Raw genomic sequence first — 21,424 nt, 5'->3', positions numbered from 1 at the left:
ACCGTCATGTTGCCTTACCCTTTGCCCTCTCGTTTAAATTATTTATAGATTTTTTCCCCAAGATAATTCACAATAATTACACAAATTGCAAAATGAAAACATGATATAAAATTACAAATATAAATTAAATTTAATAACGACGTTGAACCTTTCCTTCACACAAATTACATGTATACTTTTACAAAATACATAATTGCTTAATCATATTAATTTACGCGACTCGGCTGTAATTCTTCTATGAGAAAATCCTGATTAGAATCGTTTCAGTAATAGCACGCGTGAAGTTTACGATTCGAAAAACCTATTAATGATTCGAATCAATTTGTAAAGCAAATCACGTAGTGCTTTTATGATCGTTTTATAAGGTGCGAAGCCACATACTGGGACGATTTCGTCGCATGTATTCCAATCTAAAACACGAATATTGAAGATGTTATCTTCCGTTATAAAGAACGTCGTTGACAACCAAAAATTGAAAACGTTCACCTGCACTACTAAATCTTCCAAAATTTTTCATAATTACACGTCTCCTCCAGCTTTTCGCCTCGCCTATCACCTCCAATTAGTGTTTATCACCTCAGAGGTATAAAATACTGAGCGCCGATTCTAGAAAAACGAAATATATCAAGCTCCACCTCCTAATTAACCTGTCATTGCGAAACCGTAACAATGCTAGAATTTTGGCAAAGTTGTTAAATTACAACCTGACAACCCAAGGAGTTACTTTAACTTAATTGAAAGCGCTCAGCGCGTTTCATAACAATAACAAGTTTATTAAAATAAAACTGCATGAAAAAATGAAAGTTTCGGTACGGTTTTTCTTTTCTTGCAATTAATTATGCATCCGGAACAGCGATCTTACATATTTGCGAAGGCGAAATACCAGATGCGTTTGCAAAAAAATAGTGCACTTAATTGGAGATTTTGTTGCAGAAAGTTGTCTCATGTCACTCTAGTTCAAATTTCTACTGATAAAAACTGACCAGAGCAGTTATGGGACGGGATGTAAACACCAAGCCTTGATCTTGCATCATAAGTGGACTAGGTTATTTCTCTAATTTATGAAAATGTCAAAACATCAATGAAGTCTTAGATTTACAGCCCTTAATTGTTCCGATTTCTTTTATTTGGTTGAATAACCGGTGCGTTACGTTAACTCTCCGAGAGAAAGAATCAAAGGTGCCATAATTTTTCTTCGAATGCAAAGGTTATCTCTGTAAATAAAAATTAAATGAAGCGTTGATGAGGCTTTAGAAATATTAAGTGTTGTTGAGATTTAGAAGAACCACATAAATTATACGTTAGGTGTACATTGTGCATGTAAAACTGTACAAACACTGATTATAATCGTGGAAGACGTATGGGGTCAATCAGAGCAAATCAGGTCATCTATTAAACAATATTCTGTGTAATGGATTGCATTCAGGTAGAAGAGAATTGTTACACAATAATGCTGAAAGATATAAATTACAACACGCATCTGGAACTTGAGTTCGCAAAAAGTGACATGCAACTTTGGCTGCAATATTTTTTATTGTTTGTTCTTTGTTGGTTTGTTTTGAGATAAGCTTGACTGTTCAGTTTAAAGGAGAGAGATATTAATCACTCACGCTTTTGTTACACTATCATTAAAAAAATTGTTGTATAATGTGCCCACATAAAGTACGTGGTCGGCCAAAGCTTCAACAAACGTTTCACACACACGAAAAAAATCTTTCACGAATACACAAAATTATAAAATAACAGTTGTTTTAATACATTTGTATTGCAGAATGTTGCGCAACAAGAAGTACTATTGTTACTTTAATCGCCCTACAGAAAAACTATGAATTCCTTGTTAATTAAATTAATATGCTCAACCCAACCAAAAATAACAACAGGGTTTACTAATTTATTTCTATCGTAGCATGCGTTCATGATTTGAAGATACATATTCGAATTAAGGAGTACATTTTTGACAAAGATATAATATGAGTATCAAGTAATTGCATAAAATTTTCGGTTAAATATTGAAATAATTAGCCAACGAGATTTCTATTTCTAAAATAGAAACACAATAAGTCCCGTGATTGCTATTTCTAAAAACGAAACAAAATCGATCTCCAGGCATTCTTTATTTTGTGTTTTGTAATTTCTAAAAAAGGCACACAATTAGTCCTAGAAATTGCTATTTCTAAATTCGAAACACAATTATGCCCCGAAGTTGCTTCTTCTAAATCAAAATTCAATTGGTCTCTGTAATTATTAATTCTAAAAATGAAACAAAATCGATCCCCAAGCATTCTTTGTTCTGTATTATTTTATTTCCAAAGTCGGAAATCTATAAATCAAACAAAATTATCCCCTCAGATTGGTAACTTTAAAAGTGAAAAAGTGAGTCCCCTAGATTGCTATTTCTAAAAACGAAACAAAATTAAGGTCCCGATGATTTTTATTCTGTTGTATGTTATTTCTAAAACCGAAACACACTTAGCTTCCGAGATTGCTAATTCTAAAAGTGAAACACAAAATTACGGCCCGAGATTGCTACTTCTAAAAACGAAAAAAATCGATCTTTAGGCTATTTCTAAAATCAAAACACAATTAGTTCCCGAAATTGTTTTTTCTAAAATCAAAACCCAATTACACCTCGAGATTGCTATTTCTAAATATGAAACCAATTGGCTCCTGAGATTGATAATTCTAAAAGTGAACACATTTGGCCCCCGAGATTGCTACTTCTATTAACGGAACAAAATCAAGATCCGAATAGTTTTTTATTCTTCTGCATGCTATTTCTAAAACCGAATCACAATTAGTCCTAGAGATTGGTATTTTTAAATTCGAAACACAGTCATACTCCAAAGTTACTCCTTCTAAAAACAAAACTCAATTAGTCCCTGATATTGCTAATTCTAAAACTGACACAATTGATCTCCAAGCAGTCCTTATTCTGTATTATGTTATTTCTAAAGTTGAAAGACAATTAGCCCCCGAGATTGTTATTTCCAAAATGAAATACAATTAAACCCCGAGATTGCTACATTTGAAAACGAAACACAGCTAGCTCCCGAGATTGCTAATTCTAAAAAACAAACAAAATTAGAATCTCGATTTTTTTTATTCTCTTCTATGCTGCTTCTAAAACCGAAACACAATTAACCCCCGGGATTGCTAATTCTAAAAAGGAAATACAATTAACAGCTGAGATTGCTAATTTTAAAAGCGAAACGGAATCGTTCTCCATGTATTCTTCATTTTGTGTTATGCTATTCTATTCTAAAATGAAAACATTATTACGCTCCGACATTGCTACCTCTAAAAATCAACCAAAATTGGCCCCTAAGATTGCTAATGCTAACAGCGAAACACAGTTAGTCCTCAAGATTGCTATTTCTATAAATCAAACAAAATTATTCCCTCAAATTGGTAATTTTAAAAGTGAAAAAGTGAGTCCCCTATATTGGTATCTCTAAAAACGAAACAAAATTAAGGTCCCGATGTTTTTTATTCTGTTGTATGTTATTTCTAAAACCGAAACAGACTTAGCTTCCGAGATTGCTAATTCTAAAAGTGAAACACAAAATTACGCCCCGAGATTGCTACTTCTAAAAACGAAAAAAATCGATCTTCAGGCTATTTCTAAAATCAAAACACAATTAGTTCCCGAAATTGTTTTTTCTAAAATCGAAACCCAATTACACCTCGAAATTGCTATTTCTAAAAATGAAAAAAAAAATTGGCTCCTGAGATTGATAATTCTCAAAGTGAACACATTTGGCCCCCGAGATTGCTTTCTATAAACGGAACAAAATCAGGATGCAGATAGATTTTTGTTCTTCTGCATACTATTTAAAAAACTGAAACACAATTAGTCCTAGAGATTGTTATTTCTAAATTCGAAACACAATTATGCCCCGAAGTTGCTTCTTCTAAAAGCAAAACTCAATTGGTCCCTGATATTGCTAATTCTAAAAATGAAACAAAATCGATCTCCAAGCAATCTTTATTCTGTATTATGTTATTTCCAAAGTCGGAAGACAATTAGCCCCCGAGATTGCTATTTCTAAAACGGAAATACAATTAAGCCCCGAGATTGCTACTTCTGAAAACCAAACACAACTAGCTCCCGAGATTGCTAATTCTAAATAACAAACAAAATTAGGATCTCGATGTTTTTTATTATGTTCTATGCTACTTCTAAACCGAAACACACTTAACTCCCGAGACTGCTAATTCTAAAAGTGAAACAGAATTACGTGGCAAGTTGCTACTTCTAAAAAGAAACACAATTAGCAGCTGAGATTGCTAATTTTAAAACTGAAACAAAATCATTCTCCAGGTATTCTTTATTTTGTGTTTTGCTACTCTAAAATGGAAACATAATTATGCCCCGACATTGCTATCTCTAAAAATGAACTAAAATTGGCCCCTAAGATTGATAATTCTAACAGCGGAACACAGTTAGTCCTCAAGATTGCTATTTCTATAAATCAAACAAAATTAGCCCCTCAGATGGGTAATTTTAAAAGTGAAAAGGTGAGTCCCTTAGTTTGCTATCTCTAAAAACGAAACAAAACTAAGGTCCCGATGCTTTTTATTCTGTTGTATGTTATTTCTAAAACCGAAACACACTTATTTTTCGGGATTGCTAATTCTAAAAGTGAAACACAAAATTACGCCCCGAGATTGCTGCTTCTAAAAACGAAAGAAAATCGATCTCCAAGCATTCTTTACTTTGTATTACACTATTTCTAAAATTAAAACACAGTTATAACACGAGACTGTTATTTCTAAAATCTAAATAAAATTACGCTCCGAGGTTGTTACTTCTAAAAACGAAACACAGTTCGCCCTTGAGATTGCTATTGCTTACCTACTATAAATGAAACACAATTACGCCCCGAGATTGCTACTTGTAAAAATGGAAAAAAATCAATCTTCTAAATCTTCAGGCATTCTTTATTCTGTATTATGCTATTTTAAAATCAAAACACTTAGTCCCTCGAAATTGCTATTTTTAAAAATAAACCACAATTGACTCCGAGATTGCTATTTCTATAAACAGAACAAAATCAGGATCTCGATGTTTTTTATTCTTTTGTATGCTAGAAATAGCATCTATGTCAATCTATCTATAGTTTCTTCTATAATTAATTAATGACTGACTAATTGAATTTTATATCCTTGCCAAGATAATAAAAATTAGATATTTCATTTTCAGTCTCTATGATTTTTTGATTTTAAGATTTTGAAAAACTCATATATATCTCCGTGTTAGGAAAAATCTAAAACCAGTTGGTCAATTAACATAAAATATTTAATTAGGAACATGTTTTTTTTTTAATAATTATGAAAAGTTTCGTTCTTGAGCCCAGTGTTTTTTGTGTTAAATTCTCATATGTTCTTATGACTATTTTTTTTTTCTGAAATTTAATGATTATAATAACATAAGACCTAGACTGAGATCACGAGCAACACAAATTCTTTTAAACAAAATAAAAAAGGGAATTTGTAATTGTGCCCTTTTATTAGAATCAGTGCATAATATGCAAACGACTACCTAGGTACATTGTCGGTTAGCGCCAATGTTGGGCTCATCTCTGCAACGAAACTCAACTCATCCACAAAATGTTCAGTACGAATCCTTTCCCTCCCTTAAAAGTAGGTAACCTTACTACTACGGCTTCACGACACAATTTATTCTCCTATGAAAGTAAAAACGGTCACAACTATCTAAACAGGTCCTATTATAAAGCCGTATCGGTGTTAGAGATGTACTTCTAAAATTTCAGTTATTTTCGAAACTCATATTTCACTGCAAAGAGATACCATGTGATCAAAAAAAGTTCTCTAGTAGATCATGAAATTTACTTTTAAAATCATGATGTTGGCATTACAGATATGTGATGGTTTATTTGACAGTTATTTATGCATAACTGTCAAACCGACAAGGAACGTAATGCTATTGCCAACATAATTACTTTAAAAATAATTTTCATGGCCTACTAGAGGCCTTTTTTCGATCACATGAAGTTAATGCATTATTAAAGAAAATGTATGTTTCTCTGTTACCTATGTACGTTAAAAATACCATGTGGCTGTTATTGATTGAAGCAAATTTATGTGTTGGCAATTCTAAGTTATTAGCAGCAATGTTAACATGTCAGTTCACAGTTGTCAACTTTGACAGGACGCGTCTTATGTATGTACAAAGTGATGAGAAGACGCCTTGGTGCCTTAAATGCCAATCAGATATATCATCAGAAATTTTTAAATCTGTTGCCAACTTGACAAAAAAATCACAATAATTAATAATAATCACTCGGTATGACAGTGAAAAAATTTTCTCACCAAATTTGGACAAGATTCGTACAGAAATATTTAAGGAGTTTATAGTAAAATACTAAGATTTTGTTTGTCAGCTCTTTAAATATTTGCATACATCAACAAGACCGCGACATCCACACTTTAAAGCTTCGCAAAACGAAAAGAAGTAAAGTGTGAAGACCGCAACAAGAACAAAAGTAAAACAAACGTTTTGATTTCTTATTTTATCTCACAACAACTACTTGCTGCACATAAATCAAGTTATTATTTTTTCATCAATATTCAGAACGGTCTTTCGTAAAATTTGCCCTTACCAAATTTAGATGTTTAATGTGTTGTCGGAAGAAATTGTAGCAAAGGTGCGTAAAACAAGACACAAGGTAATTTATGAAGTCAAAATTTATGCCACGAACAATCCTTTTTATCACACTACCAACAAGATAATAGGCGCCGGAAACCTAAACATGCGAATAAGGAAAACGAGGCCATAATTCTCACCTCAAAGTTCTTGCTATACGATCTAAAAACACCGTCTGCTAATTGTCATAAAGATGAATTATGAAATGGCTTATAAAGCATATCTATAACATCTGGGTGAGCTGTTTTGCTGTCCATATATTGTTAATTAACTAACGGTTGAGTAAATGCTTAGCAGATTAGTAATTCTAAAAATATTCACGTATCACGAATAAAAACACAATTTGATTGTTTTATGGGTATTGCTATTTTTATTTACCGTTATTCAACCACATGTGATAAATTTTCATTACTCTTTCACCCGCTCGGCAGAAAAAGTACTTTCTGAAAGTTAGCACTAAGGTGACCATCACTAGCTCCGGGTCGATAAAATATATACTTGTTATAAATAAAACTATGGAAACAGCCACACAACCAATTTTGGCCTGTAATATACTGTGTCCGTTGAAAGTGCTGCAGTTTTTCCCGGAAAAATTAATTACATTTCATTCCCAAAATCGTCCTTTGATAAAAAGTAAATATAAGTCGTCTAAAAAACCACACGCAATTCTTGTATCTTCACGGTTAAAAGTGCCTAGACCGCAATGAGTCTGGAATTAAATTGTTTCGGAGGTAAATTTAAAATTCCAGGCTGATTACACGAACTGTGTCCAAAAAACTTCCACGGTTATTTCGTTGAATTCATTATTACCTTTTTTCTTTACTACACAAATAGAGCAATTTGTCAGATTGCCATCGTTTAATATTTATTAAGACATTTGTATTAAATGTAAATTAATTTTTTTTCAAGTGCCATCCCAAGAGCAACAATATAACACTTTCATTGTCCTCTCTAGAACAATAAAAAATTATCTTTGTGCAAATCCGGTTTGGACCGTTTAGTTCATTTTAAAACAACAATAGCCGAAGCTGATAGGAATTATAAAAAACTAACAACAACACGACTGTATAATCTAGTTCACATTGTAAAAGTAGCAAGTTTAACGTGAATTTTTTATTACAGCGTTAATTTATTGCTTTAATGTGTAATAATTCTCGTGCTATTCTCACGCATTTAACAATACATTAGTTTAATTTGTTGCTTTATTAATTAGTCGTTCTAGTGATTTATGTTTTCATTTTCTCCACACGCATTCTCCTAGCAAAGTAAAAACCTTTTTTTTGCAGTTATCACCCAAATGGATCTATCATAGAGGAGATTTATTAAATTTTGTTACCCTAAGGCTCAACAACTAAGCACCACAACAAACTACGTTATAATTGTTCACATACCAAGCTCAAATTACAGGCGAGAAATGATTTATTTAATCAATAAGGTTAGACAAGTTGTTTCACTATTTTGCAAATTGTTACCTTATAGTAAAAATCGCATGTTCAACGTGTAGTCTATCTAACCGAAGAATTGAAGAATGCGAAACAATTTATTATCCTTTTAATATTTGATGACTATAAGCAAGAATGAAATATGTGCACATTTTATCTCTTGCGACTTTTGATGATCTTATTAGATCCCTGCCACTGCAACTAGCGTTTAATAAGGACGCCCAAATTACCAGATGGCACTACAGCCGATTACTAAAATTCGTCGCAATCTGTTGCATATCTTGTTCAAAAATAGTCTCGCAACTTGACCCCTTTTGATAAAATTTATGGTCACAGATTGCGATAAAAAAATCTGGTACCATACAATTTGTAATTTCAACACAGCTGCCAAAAAAAGGAGCAAAAATACATTTATTTTTAATGAAAAAAGTCGCCGTATCTAAATGTCTCTTTACACCGTTGGTTTCATTCAACGATGTAACATTGTAAAGATTTGTGGAGATACCATTCAAGATCATTATCACTATCAATAAATTTTGTAACTGGATGGTTAATAATTGTTCTAGAAAGGACGATGGAGTTTCTTCAGCCCCCAGAGTCTGCACGAAATTTGCATCAACAGTCGTCCCACAGAGAGGATATTTTATAGATACCCAATTCCTCCAGGAACTTTCAGCGTACCGCAGCAAGAAAGTAACGTAACATACGATCCAGTACTCTTCTAAAAGTATTTACTCAGTCTACAACTGATGTATTTAATTGTTACACCTAAAAACGAATAATCTGGAAGGTTTCGACTGAACTGACACGTTTGATTTGGATGATATTTAAGAACATTTTTGAAAGAAACATTGTGCAATGGAAATTCATGTACTTATTATTTTCAATAAGGAATAAATTATCAAGGAATAAAGTTTCAAAAAGAATATAACACGCTGACAAGGAGATCTTATCGTTGAATGTCCCAGTATATTTTCCTGTAGATGATAAAACGCTAACCAAGATTTGTTTACCCCACCAACAATGTGATGACGTCACCTGAAAATTTTGCTTGATAATTGCTATTTTAATTTTATAAAATAACGTACTTCTGTAGTTGTGGTTTATGAATCCCATTTGATTTTTTGACGTTATGCTAATAACACGAAAGTCGAGATTCTGATACCGTGGCGTAGTTAGATTCCTTTATGGGTCACTTTCGTTCTTCTTACATTGTAACTGGTATTATCTATATAATTTCTAAAATACTGAATTTGTTGTAGTTCAGCGGCGAGGAAAGTTCTATCTAATAACATGAGTCCAATTTTTGTGAAATTATAAAAATGATTATCGAGTCTGTAGGGTGGTATATGTTTTTTAATCTATGAACTGTTATGCAAGTGAGTGTCTACAATTTAATACATCCTCTGAATCGTTACGACAATGCAATAATAGTTATTTACATTATGAGTGCGGTAGGTAGCATTTTACAGGCGAGGTTTTAATTTTGAAGCACGACACGATTTATACTAATCCGATCGCCAGTCACCTTTTGGAGCCAGTAAAAACACGTTACCTTGCGTGTATTGTTCAATATTTTATTTGTTTCTCACTTGCAAATAACTATTATAAACAATTAAAAACTCTAGAAGATCCAATATTCAAAGAAACATCGTATGAGCTTTAGACGTATTGCCTTGGAAACGCATGTCAACATGACACTTATCATAGCAATTATTGTGTTGTCTGGTTCTGTCATTTAGATTTTTCGGTTTATCGTTTTCGATGTATTTGTGAGTGAAAATTTGCCTGAATCAACTTTAGTTGTCATTTCAACTTATAATAGTTTAAAATACATGGGTATATGAACACGAGCAGGGCTGTAAAAATTTTACTGGCTAGCCAGTAGGCTATAGCCAGTTAAGTGACATTTTCATGTTGAAAATAGTGACTTGGTAAATTGATGTTTACAAGTGAGGAACAAATAAAATATATACGAGAGTAGGGAAGCAAGAAATAGAACATTCTTACAGGAATTTTGTCTCTTCTGCTGAAGTAAATTAATTTAAAAAAGAAAAATTTTAGCATTCCGTCTAATCTGTTTCAAGATGAGTCGATTTCGAGTGTTGGCGATAGAGTTAATCCTTTTTCTAAATACTTCACTTTCGTATTTTTAATGTCAAATAATAACGATTGTCCTGATATTATCCTGCCTATCTCTTTCAATAATTTTAGTGTCAGTAATATCTCTGAGTATTTAGTTTTCGATAAATTAAAGAATTTAAAGCCCAAGTTTACAAATGGATCTGATACCATACTAGGCATTTGTAATAAAAGACTGTACAGGCGCATTTACCACACCACTAACATTTCTTTTCACTTTAGTCCTGGCTTCTCGAAAGTTCCCTAATAGATGGAAGATATCTAAGATTGTTCCCTGATTCGAGAACAGTGATTGTAGGTACAGCTGTCGAAAATTTTCGACCAATTTCTATTCTGAATAACTTCACCAAAGTGTTTGAAATGATTTTACTTAGTTGACGATTTATATATCAGTGTAAAAATCTTATAGTGGAAAATCAACATAGTTTTCTTAGAGATCGTTCCACAGTTACGAACTTATTGACTATTACGCCAACATTTGGCCTATAATCTAGACAATGGCATCCAAACCGACCACACTCTGATTTTTTCAAAACGTGCGACCGACTGGATCATATTATTTTAATACTAAAACTTATTCAGTTTGGCTTTTCAGAAGAATTATGTACATTTTTTAGGAGCTACTTAGTGGGTTTTCTTTTACCGAATGTTGTAGTTTTTGTTCGCCTAATTTTGAATCTACCTCAGGCGTACTCCAGGGATCTATAATTGGACCGTTTCTGATTACTATTTTTATTAATACCGTTGTAAAAAAATTTCATTCACAGACGTTATTATCAGTCTAGATAACTGCTCGAAATTGCAGGGTGATTTAGACACTTTGTAGTTATGGTATAATGAGAATCTTCTCACTTTCAAATAGAAGAAATGCTGTCATTTAAACTAACTAGAGAAGTTTTTCATTTCCCGTACAAATTACTAGGTAATCATTCTTTAATAAGGCAATCGTTGAGTAACTTTTGATACTATAAGTTATCTTTTTCAGAACATGTTAACATGATTACTACAGATGCCATTAAGCATCCTGCAGTAGTTTACAATGTTGAATTGTTAAAATTATTGTATTGTTACGAAAGAAACCTATACGCCGCCTATGGGTTCTAATATGTCTGGTGATGATGACTCATTGTCGGGGAAGGCAGCCGGTGAGAAGCCTGAAAGCGGAAGTCGCGATAGGCAATCCAGAAAGACCTCGACTGCGGAACTTCTAGAAGGGAAGTATGGCTTTAAATAGAGGCCACCATTTAGTGGAGTCGAGTCCAGCGAATGTTGAGAGAAGCCACCCAAGTTACGCCAGAATTATTTTGTACGTCATCGCTGTGTAATTAGTCGTGTAAATTTGAATTAGGTACTAAGAAATAAATTGTTGAGTTTTACCCACGCCGATTTTTAATCACCGAACATCGTAAAAGTATACTTCATTGATAAGGAGTAAACTCGAATATGCAGCGATCATCTGGTTTCCTCATTACTAAGTCTTATTTGAATGACTTAGCACATGTTCAACGTCGCTTTTTAAATTTCTTCATTGTAAAACTTATGTATCCACCAAGAGGATACTGTCAAGAACTACTTTCTTTCGAAGTTCTCCGTTAAAAGCCTCGTTATAAGAATCAAATTAAATTTTTTGTCTTCTTTGGACAGCTTCACAAATGGGTCTTTAGTAAGAACCTTCTGAAGTCTTGCTGCTTGCGGAAGATTGTCTTCCCACAGAAGTTCTTCCATCTGCTTTCCTGCTTCGAACTGCCGATTTGAATTCTTTTTGAGTCCTCTTATAACGCTCCCAAGAATTGGAAGATTTGATACATACCAGTCTTTGATTTCGTGAATCAACTGTACAGAGCTCAGGGTGATATCGATTACGTCTTCCCTCATTTTAATGACGAAAGTAGGTGCGTTTCCACGGTTTAGATTATCCAAACCCGTTGTAGTAAGGTAATTCAGAAGAGCCCCCCCTCTATAATTGACGTCAAAACTTTCTCAAACTGTGTGGTGTGAGTTCGCATACCACAATCCCTTAGTCTTACTAAAGTCTATATTACCGGCAGCCACTAGATCTCTATAGCACACCTTTCCCAAAGGAAGACCCTGTACCCTTTTGGATAAGTACAGGCATGCCCTGTGTTTACATACGATAGGACCACTACCAACTCACACTTTCTGTAAACATATCCCTTCCCTAAGGTCCAGGGTTCCTGAAGAAGTTCAATGTCTAGAACCCAGATATCCGCCTGCCTGTCGAATCCTAGGCCGCGACACTGTGGTGCAAAATGAGCTTCAGAAATGACAGTCAGTCCTTATTTTCTAACTATGTGACTATCATTTTCTGCATTTCCGTTTTCCTGTTTACCCAGCAACTTTATAGTCGCCGGGTTGAAAACAACAACTCGTTTTGTCCCATAGATGATCCAACTAGGGGCGATCCATTGGTGAACATTCTAAGCCTCTAAGAGTCTCAGTGTTATCGCTAGACCCACGAGTTGTCTCTGGACAAGCATCAAGACTTTTCCTAGTTTTGAATGTTCCGCGGTTAATGCATACCGCAAAGTAAGACCCAATTAAGTCCCCCATAAAGAACCCTAACCAGTCGCGGATTGCCTCATTATCACTCCCTACGTGGATTATCCTGCAGGAGCCTTCCAATTAAAAGGTGAGCTTGATACTCATCTTCCAGGAGGTTATCCGTAGCACGTAGCAGTACCTCGCGAACCCTCTCTTGAATGATGTTCCATTTTCTAGTTGCCTCACGGTGAAAGTCTCCGCAAAAATGCAGATTCTAAAAGCAGGTGCGAACGTTGACATGGACATTAGTCTGTTCCCGACTCCATTTGGTATCGGTACCAACGGTTCAGTCCCTCTGCCCGCGAGGTTACGAGCTATTTCACATCCCAGGTCAACTGTGAATCCGAGGGATTTAATACAATTAGAGGTCCCTTAGTAGCTGAAGGACCATTTGCGTCCCACTAAGGCACGGCCCTTCATCCCCTGGGTATAATAGACCACACCATGGCATTTCGGAAGCATTTTGAGGAATTTTACTGCGCAGCTTCGCCGTGGTTGCAGTATTCTATAGGCCCCACTACAGAGGTAGCATAGATGTGTTACAAAATTTGGAGCTTGGTGATCAATTTTGTTCAACTGGACAACATTGACCCAGGAAATTGTTTATGGCTGATAATATTTTATTATAGAACGTAGAACAACATAAGAAAATAAAAACTATTAAAAATTTTCATCACAGTAGAAAACACTTTGTAACCACGCATACGTTAGATCAGTGGATGTATTACTTTGGAATGAGTATTAGCCAATCTTTACCATTTTTAGAAAATTCTGCTTTGATTCGTTTGTTCAAAATCAGTTTTTACGTAGTAGTTATGATAATGACATAGTTATCTTGATTACAACTATACGTGACGTCAATTACGTCGGCTTTTCGAATATAAACTTCGACCTTGTAAATAATAAACTACGTCAATTTTTTTTTAAGTAAGAGCCAGCATGTTCTGATGCTTACTGAATCAATATATTGAAAACTGATAATATAGTGGCCAGTAGGCAAAACCAATGAAACTACACTTAATAAAAAAACAAGGCCAGCAGTTTCCTCCAAATGTATAACAAAACAGATTTTATCACTATTTTTGTTTATTCTTTCTTGGGTAATTTGAACTTTGATAAATAACTGACGGTTGTTGAGTAAGTGTTATCAAGAGCGCATTGTTTGTCATTTCAATTTTAAAAGTTATAAACAATAATAGCATGCTAAGCTTTATGCGTTATTTACGTAAAACCATATGTGTAATTATTATTATTAAAGGAATATCATGATACTACAATTTTGACGGCGTCACCAAAAGTTTTGTTCAACAACATCTACAAAATTTTCAATTAAATTTAAGTTTTCAGAAGCGAACTTTAATGCATTATGCTTTCACGTTACGTCATTATTAAGGAGAATAGTATCACTGAAGAAGATTAGAGTGATTATTAAATAAACAATAATGATGTGTGGACAATAAGGTCAAAAAAATCTTTTACCTTTTATTTATTTATTCTCACATGTGACACTTCTTATCTTCTCAGAACGAGTTATCAGTTAAAAATGTGTGGAAAAATAAAAAAGGCTAAATTATTAGACTACGGTAGTGAAAACAGTTACACCGAAGCCAGATAAAAAACACAGACTATTAAAAAATTGCCATGTCAGTTGCTGCAAAGGACGAACGATAAATTATAATCACAGTTCTGGTATTGCCTCAGGGGTTGTTATAAATATACAGCAAACAAATATTTTTCGCGATGATCTATTTTCTAATCGATTTCACAGAGCTTCTTTGTAATTGAAATTGATTATTCATACAAATAGTTGATTTTTTGCTTAAGTATTATAAATAAGTCCACTTCTGGTCCACCAGCTTAAGGCACTTTACACGTAATTTGCAAAAAAAACCTCAATGCCGCTCGTTATCAGAATAAATTTTGCACGCCAGACGAATTTTCTCCATAGACAATTAATTTCGGCCCACAATGCCATGAAATCATTGCTCCAGGGACCATCGATTCATTTCCATTTTTATTGGAGAGTTTGCCTTGGAGAGGGTATGATGGGTTTCTTGTATCTAGTGACATCCTGATTAATTTTTACAAAATATACATGCAATTTATTAGTAAATTTTGCAATTAACGTTGTAATGGTGCACATAATAAATTGCTTATGGGAGCGTCTCCGTTTTGTGGCAAAGAACGTGTTATTTTTTCTATTTAAACTTTACCTTGTCGTTGCCTTAAAATTTACGCGATTTTTCTTCATTAGCATACGAATTTGCTAGGTCTAATGAATTTTTCAAAACGAATAAAATAAATGAAAAATGACCATATAAATGTTGTTGTTTGTTACGAAATAAGTTCTTTTAATCTTTAACGTCTTCATTAATGTTACAAAATTAAAAAAAAATCCCGAGATGGCTTGTTAGAATGTCAAAATTCATAAAGCACATGTTTTTTGCCCATTAATATTCCGCGATAATGACCACCCATTTATTATACTTTGCGAAATTAATTCACCTACCTATTGTTTATTTTTACGTAAAAACGCATTAAAGAATCAAGAAATCGAAAGTGACTTTCCTCTGCTTGGATTAAAAAAAGTAAGGCACAAACATGTTGATGTTATTATACAACACGTTATAAATCTCACAACTGTTTCTGACACTCATCAAACTCAAAACGACAAATTAATTCTGATCGAGGCGTTGGCTGAAAGAAAATATCTTAATTTTCTTTTCAACTGAAAACTTATTCCGTTTTAATTAATTTTGATGTGGCTGATATGTTTGTTAGATTAACTTAAAGTTTTTAATTTCACTCATTTACGGTGCCTGCAGCGGTTTGTGCCTGACCATGTCATTAATTTATAACGATGAATTGAAAAAATTTTGAATAATTACGATTTTGTGGATAAAGATTCACATCGTGAAAGTTACTTTGATGGATTGCATTAGCGATTTTGTAATTGCGTCATTATACAATATTTAAGTCTGATTTAGGTTACAATGAAGGATCCGTAATTAAGAGTTTTCCATCACAATGAATCGAAATGGTATCACAGGCTTGTTACCAATTTATGTTGAAGTGAATGACGTAACAATAACACTTTAGATGGATACCGTAATTTACTTTTGTTGATGTAGAATGAAACCAATTTAGAGAATGACATAGACATCAATTTTTTTTGCATAAATAATTATCTTATTTTATAGAGGTTACTTTGTTCTCTTAATTTACAAGGTATTAGATTTTTGCTTTATTTAACATGTTCATTTGATCAGAGTTAAATATCGAACGATTGAAAAAGTAGGAATTGCAGTAGACTATGGTTTTAAAAACTTTCGGTTGTCAAGTAGATTATGGCTGAGTAGTTATAATATAAAAAAAAAATGGTGTGCAGACACCATTCAATCGTATTAAATATAAATGATAATTAAGTTTTTGCATTTTTAGATTCAGAGATAAGCGTAAAAGACATAACTTTCATTTTAAGAAATTGCTGAAAGATGAGTGATGTATTTGATTACACAACGTGGTATCTTTCGCGTGTTGAAGCAATTATATCACAAAATGGGTCACGATTTCAAGGGTTTAATTAAAATTTTTGTGTTAAAAGTGAGAAATTAAAACCATTTGTCTATGAGATGCTGTAGAGCCTCTGGGGGACGTTAACGAACCTCACGCATCTCTATCTATTGCAATGTACGACTATGTAATTATATAATTACTTTAATAATAATTCTAATTTGATAAAAAGTATAATTGCTAAGTGTCTGCCAATCTTTCTCTTCAATGAATCAAATGCTCAAGGTAAGTACCGATATATTCAATTACGACCTGGATGCTTAGAAGTCGACTATTATTGTTAAAAGCGAATCTAACCTTTGTTGATTTATGAGAAAAACTGTATTTATACGAAGCGGATGCTTCAATCAAATAAATTATAATAAATTTTTATTAATAGTTGTAAAATCATAATAAAATTTCAGGCACAGTGTCAGGTCAGTCGGTAGTGTATAATAATTTGAACAGTTTAGTAGAATCGTAAAATTTTTCCCACATGCGTTTTACTTTTACGACACTTGTGATTCCTGAAAGCGGCAGATTTCATCGCTCGTGATTTTTTAACCTTTCTTGTATGTAAGCTATAATTAGTTAATAGCAATCTACAATTAGTTAATTGTAATACGTTATCCAGCTCCATACACATTAATAATTTAACCGCTTCACACCTTTGATGGATGATAGATAGCTGAATTTTTCAATAAAACTAAACAAGAAACGTGATTGAAACCTTCGTTTTTATTAGTTTGCATTTACTTAATGACTACCTACCATTGCCCAGATAAAATCTACATCGTTTAATTTCCTTTTATTGCCACAAAGAATATAACAAATGATGGACATTTATTATAGCACAGACACGGTAGAAGCCTAATAATAACAATAAATAATACCTAATATTAATAATAATAAAGCGAATGACGCAATGCGAATTTGAATGAAGCAGCTAACAATCCGGCGAAAATCAAAATCGTAAAATATTTGACAACAAAATGATGACATAACCTTACGCGATCAAAACATGTGTAATGATATAATGTGCATTTCTTTATATGACTATGTAAAAAAAATCGTCATGCAAATCATTAAAAAAAAACTGTTTTCTTATGTAACACATCTTTAGTTAATGTTTCGCGAGTGTGACTCAATTCAACACATGTGTTGACCATTCTTAATACACTGCAGATAAGTAAAATTACAAAACTTTCATTTCTGTGGTGCGATAAAACTCCAAATAAAGAAATTTAAAGCCGTTTTAATTAAAACGCGTCGAAAACCGTTTGATTTTAATTATTCCAAGGTTTTCATTGCTCCACCTGTAAGTGTGCATGCATTTCGAAATTAAATAAGCAATCCGAAGAATTTCGTAGGTATACCTGTTCTTGAGTACTTACCTAATTGCCAAAAATAAAACGATGTTCTAAATCTAATTTTTTCAAAACTCGTAAACATCGAATGACAGCCTGGGCGTAAGGCGAATGATAAACAGAAAAGAAATACAAATTTTTTGAGAATGTTATAAATAAGTGTGCAAATTATTTCGAAATTTATTAAGCAAACTGTGTAAATATTTAAATGCAGCAATTTTTTATGTAATGTTGCAAAATATGTAGGTCTTGATATGTTGATAATTTGCAATACAAATAAAAATTTCTAGTCGATAATGAAAAACTGAATCGCTGCACGCCGTGCTAAAATTAGCACCAGTTTCTCTAACGGAAATAGCAAATTGCCTGCATCACTAATAACTTGCAAATAAATAGATTACGTTTGAAGAGACAAAATTTTCGAATAAACGTACTTACCTCCATGCACTTCAGTCTTGATTGTAATAAAAGTTGGTGATGGTGAGTGGCAAAATGGTGTCAACACTGATCTCATAAGATAAGTTACTGCGAAGGATTTACTAAATAACAACATGACAGATGAGCTGTAAAATATTATTTAATTGGTATTCTCTACTAATTAACTAGTCATTTCAATAAAATCGCATAACGCCGCATTCAAATTATTCGTGTTGTCATGCATTCAGCAACATTCGCGTAATAAATCGCAGTGTTTTATTCTTCTTATCCATCAAAACGATCTTGAAATTTATTTCCAACAAATTGTTACGTTTTTATTACCACTATTCGCCTGAATTAATTAGCGTTACTATCTAAAATACCACTGAATTAAGAAAGAAAAAAAGGTCGTAAAATTTGCAAGTTTTTTGTGTTCTTGTTGATGATAATGATTCAATGGGCATTACAGTAAGGAAAATTTGGTAAAATCAGTAAATGAGGTTAAATCGTTATCAAAACGATGTATAAAATGCAGAAATAAAGCACAAATTACTGTGCTATAATGTACCCAAGAAAAAAGTCATTTAAATAATATGAAACCGTAGTCGAACATATCAAATTAGTGTTTTCTGGATGTTAGAAGTTAATAGACAAACGTGTATTTTATATTTTCTAGCGTCCGACAACCCATAGATTACGAAAATGCAGATTTCAAATTTGCACATGACAAAGTTTTTCCTGATGATTATTTTAAAATTTTGAGTCTATTTTACGGGTATCACCATTTCTTCCACAAGTTGTGAAAGAATTTAGCTGAATAAAATCACATCCTTAGAAATAGCTAAAAGACTACTTAATGGTGTAACTCTAATATTGTAAAAATATACCTGTTCATATAGTCAAACTAACAAAATTATAACACCCAGTTTTCTACTTAGGAATACAACTTTAACACATTTTGCGCTGCCGCATAACGTACACTTATTTCAGTAAAGCCATGACAGTTATTATCACACTGATATGATAATGACACCATGTTCCTTCGCTAATCCGGTAATAAATGTCATATTATCGATATATTTTCTATTTACTTTTATCTAATTTTTTCGTCACATGCTACACATTTCTCAAAATTGCAAAGAACCTTTTAGATTGTAAGAAAACCGGAGTTCAAAGAAGCAGCAATTAGATGCACTTTTACAGCAAAATGATTCTAATTATGGGATATAACTGTTTAACACAATTTTTTTATTAACACGGACGATGCTAGATAAAAGTGCATACGCAACATGTGGGTTAATGCATTTTTAAGTGCAATGACGTGAATGCGAAACTAGTCAAATTTCACACTCGTATCATTATAATAGCCCTAATGTTGGGAACACATTAGTTACATAAATATCAATTATTCACCAATTAATTCATTATTTTCAGCTTATACTTAGTTAATTTAAAATACAATATTTAAGGGAGATTGGCTCTGTGGTAGGTAGTGTTAATCTTTCCCTGTCGAGCTTTGATTACTTTTTAAGATGGAGGTTTTATTTTTCCGTTTGTCGGTTCGTGCTTTGCCTGCCTGTTTATCTTATCTTTAATTGTAAATACAAATTATTAATTTATCTTGAAGGTTATGGTATCAAATTCTTTGAATTTTGGTGAGTATTAACATTAATTTAGAGATAACCGAACACTGACCAAAATTTAGTTGGCCACTTCCTATGGAAACTCTTCACGTTATCTTATAATGGTTAAAATAATAGTGTAATAGCGTTTATTCCTTACAAGACGGAAAACAAAAAAAAAAAAATATGGCCAAAATAAAAAAGATTCCATTTTATCCTAAAGTTCTTCCATATGAAACAACAGATTGTAGTAAAAAAATTGGTCGAAGGGTATTTCGAAAGTATTTCAACAAATCTCGCTTCTTTGAAAAATTATAGAGTACAATTTAATTTTGAGACACTTTGTTTGTGATAACTTCTAAACATGAAAAATATAGATAATAGCAGTAACAGTGTAAGAAAGAAAAATGGGTCTAAGGTTATTCAGACACATCTTTCCTCGCCAGAGCACCGGTGTTCGGATCCAAATTTTATATATTCGTAAATGAGGTAAAATTTTGGCCTTTCAGGCGCCAGTCTTAACTTTTTTCCGCGCTGATTCAGCAGGTTCCATCCGCTCCTGATCAGGGGACTCCAAAATGATTTCAAATTACTTCAAAAACAAGAGACATGGAGTCCTTGAGATTGTTTCTAATTATTTCAAAAACAAGACAAGGGATTCCCAACATTCTTTCAAACGACATACTTCGAAACAAAACAAAAGCGATCCCCGAGATTCTTTCAAACTACTACAAAAACAGAATAAAAGGGGTCTCCCACATCGTTCAAACTACTTCAAAAACCAGACACAAAGACCCAAGATTGTCTCAAATTATTTCAATAACAAAACAAAAGAATTCCTTGAAATTTCTTCAGAAACCAGGCACATGGGGTCCCAGAGATTCTTTCTAAACTACTTCAAAAACAAAACAAAAGGGATCCTCGAGATCCTTCAAACTACTTTAAAAACCGGACACAAGGGGTCCCCTAAATTTTTTCAAACTACTTCAAAAACAAAACAAAACAGATCCCCGAGATTCTTTCAAATTACTCCAAAACAGAATAAAAGAGGTCTCCGAGATCCATCAAACTACTTCAAAAACCAGACACAAAGGGTCCCCGAGATTCTTTAAAACTACTTCAAAAACCAGGCACAAACGGTCCTCTAAATTTTTTTTCAAACTACTTAGAAAACACAACAAAAGTATTTTCCGACATTATTACTACTTCAAAAACCAGACACAAGGGGTCCCCGAGATCCTTTCACATTACTTCAAAAATTGGTCTAAAGAGTTTAGACAGTACTTCCCTCGCTGTCGGAAACTTGACGACTGCATGCCTATTGTGTTTTTTCTCATTACATTTTTGTAGTGGGAATTTAAAAAAAAATTGCGATGACGTCATCAACATTTTTGCAAGGACACGTATATCAGTTTGGGATAGATGTAGTGTAATACTAAGAATAAAATTATTATATTCTCAAATTTTCGGGAAAATGAATTGGGTCGTTTTGAATATTGATTTGTAATAATCAATAAAATAACGAAACAATTTACTCACGTATACGTATCCCAGGCAGCTGAAAATCGTGTATGTATAAACATTCTTAATTTAAGATGACAGGCGTAACAGCATACTTGAGAGTCAAACAGAGAAACTGTAAACAAAACGACC

This window comes from Zophobas morio, unplaced genomic scaffold (genome assembly GCF_036711695.1).
Source record: "Zophobas morio isolate AGI-343-1 ecotype UQ-CSIRO unplaced genomic scaffold, CSIRO_AGI_Zmor_V1 ptg000005l, whole genome shotgun sequence".
NCBI classification, from domain to species: domain Eukaryota; kingdom Metazoa; phylum Arthropoda; class Insecta; order Coleoptera; family Tenebrionidae; genus Zophobas; species Zophobas morio.
The sequence above is the reverse complement of the archived record's forward strand: the minus strand, read 5'-3'. Positions refer to the sequence as shown.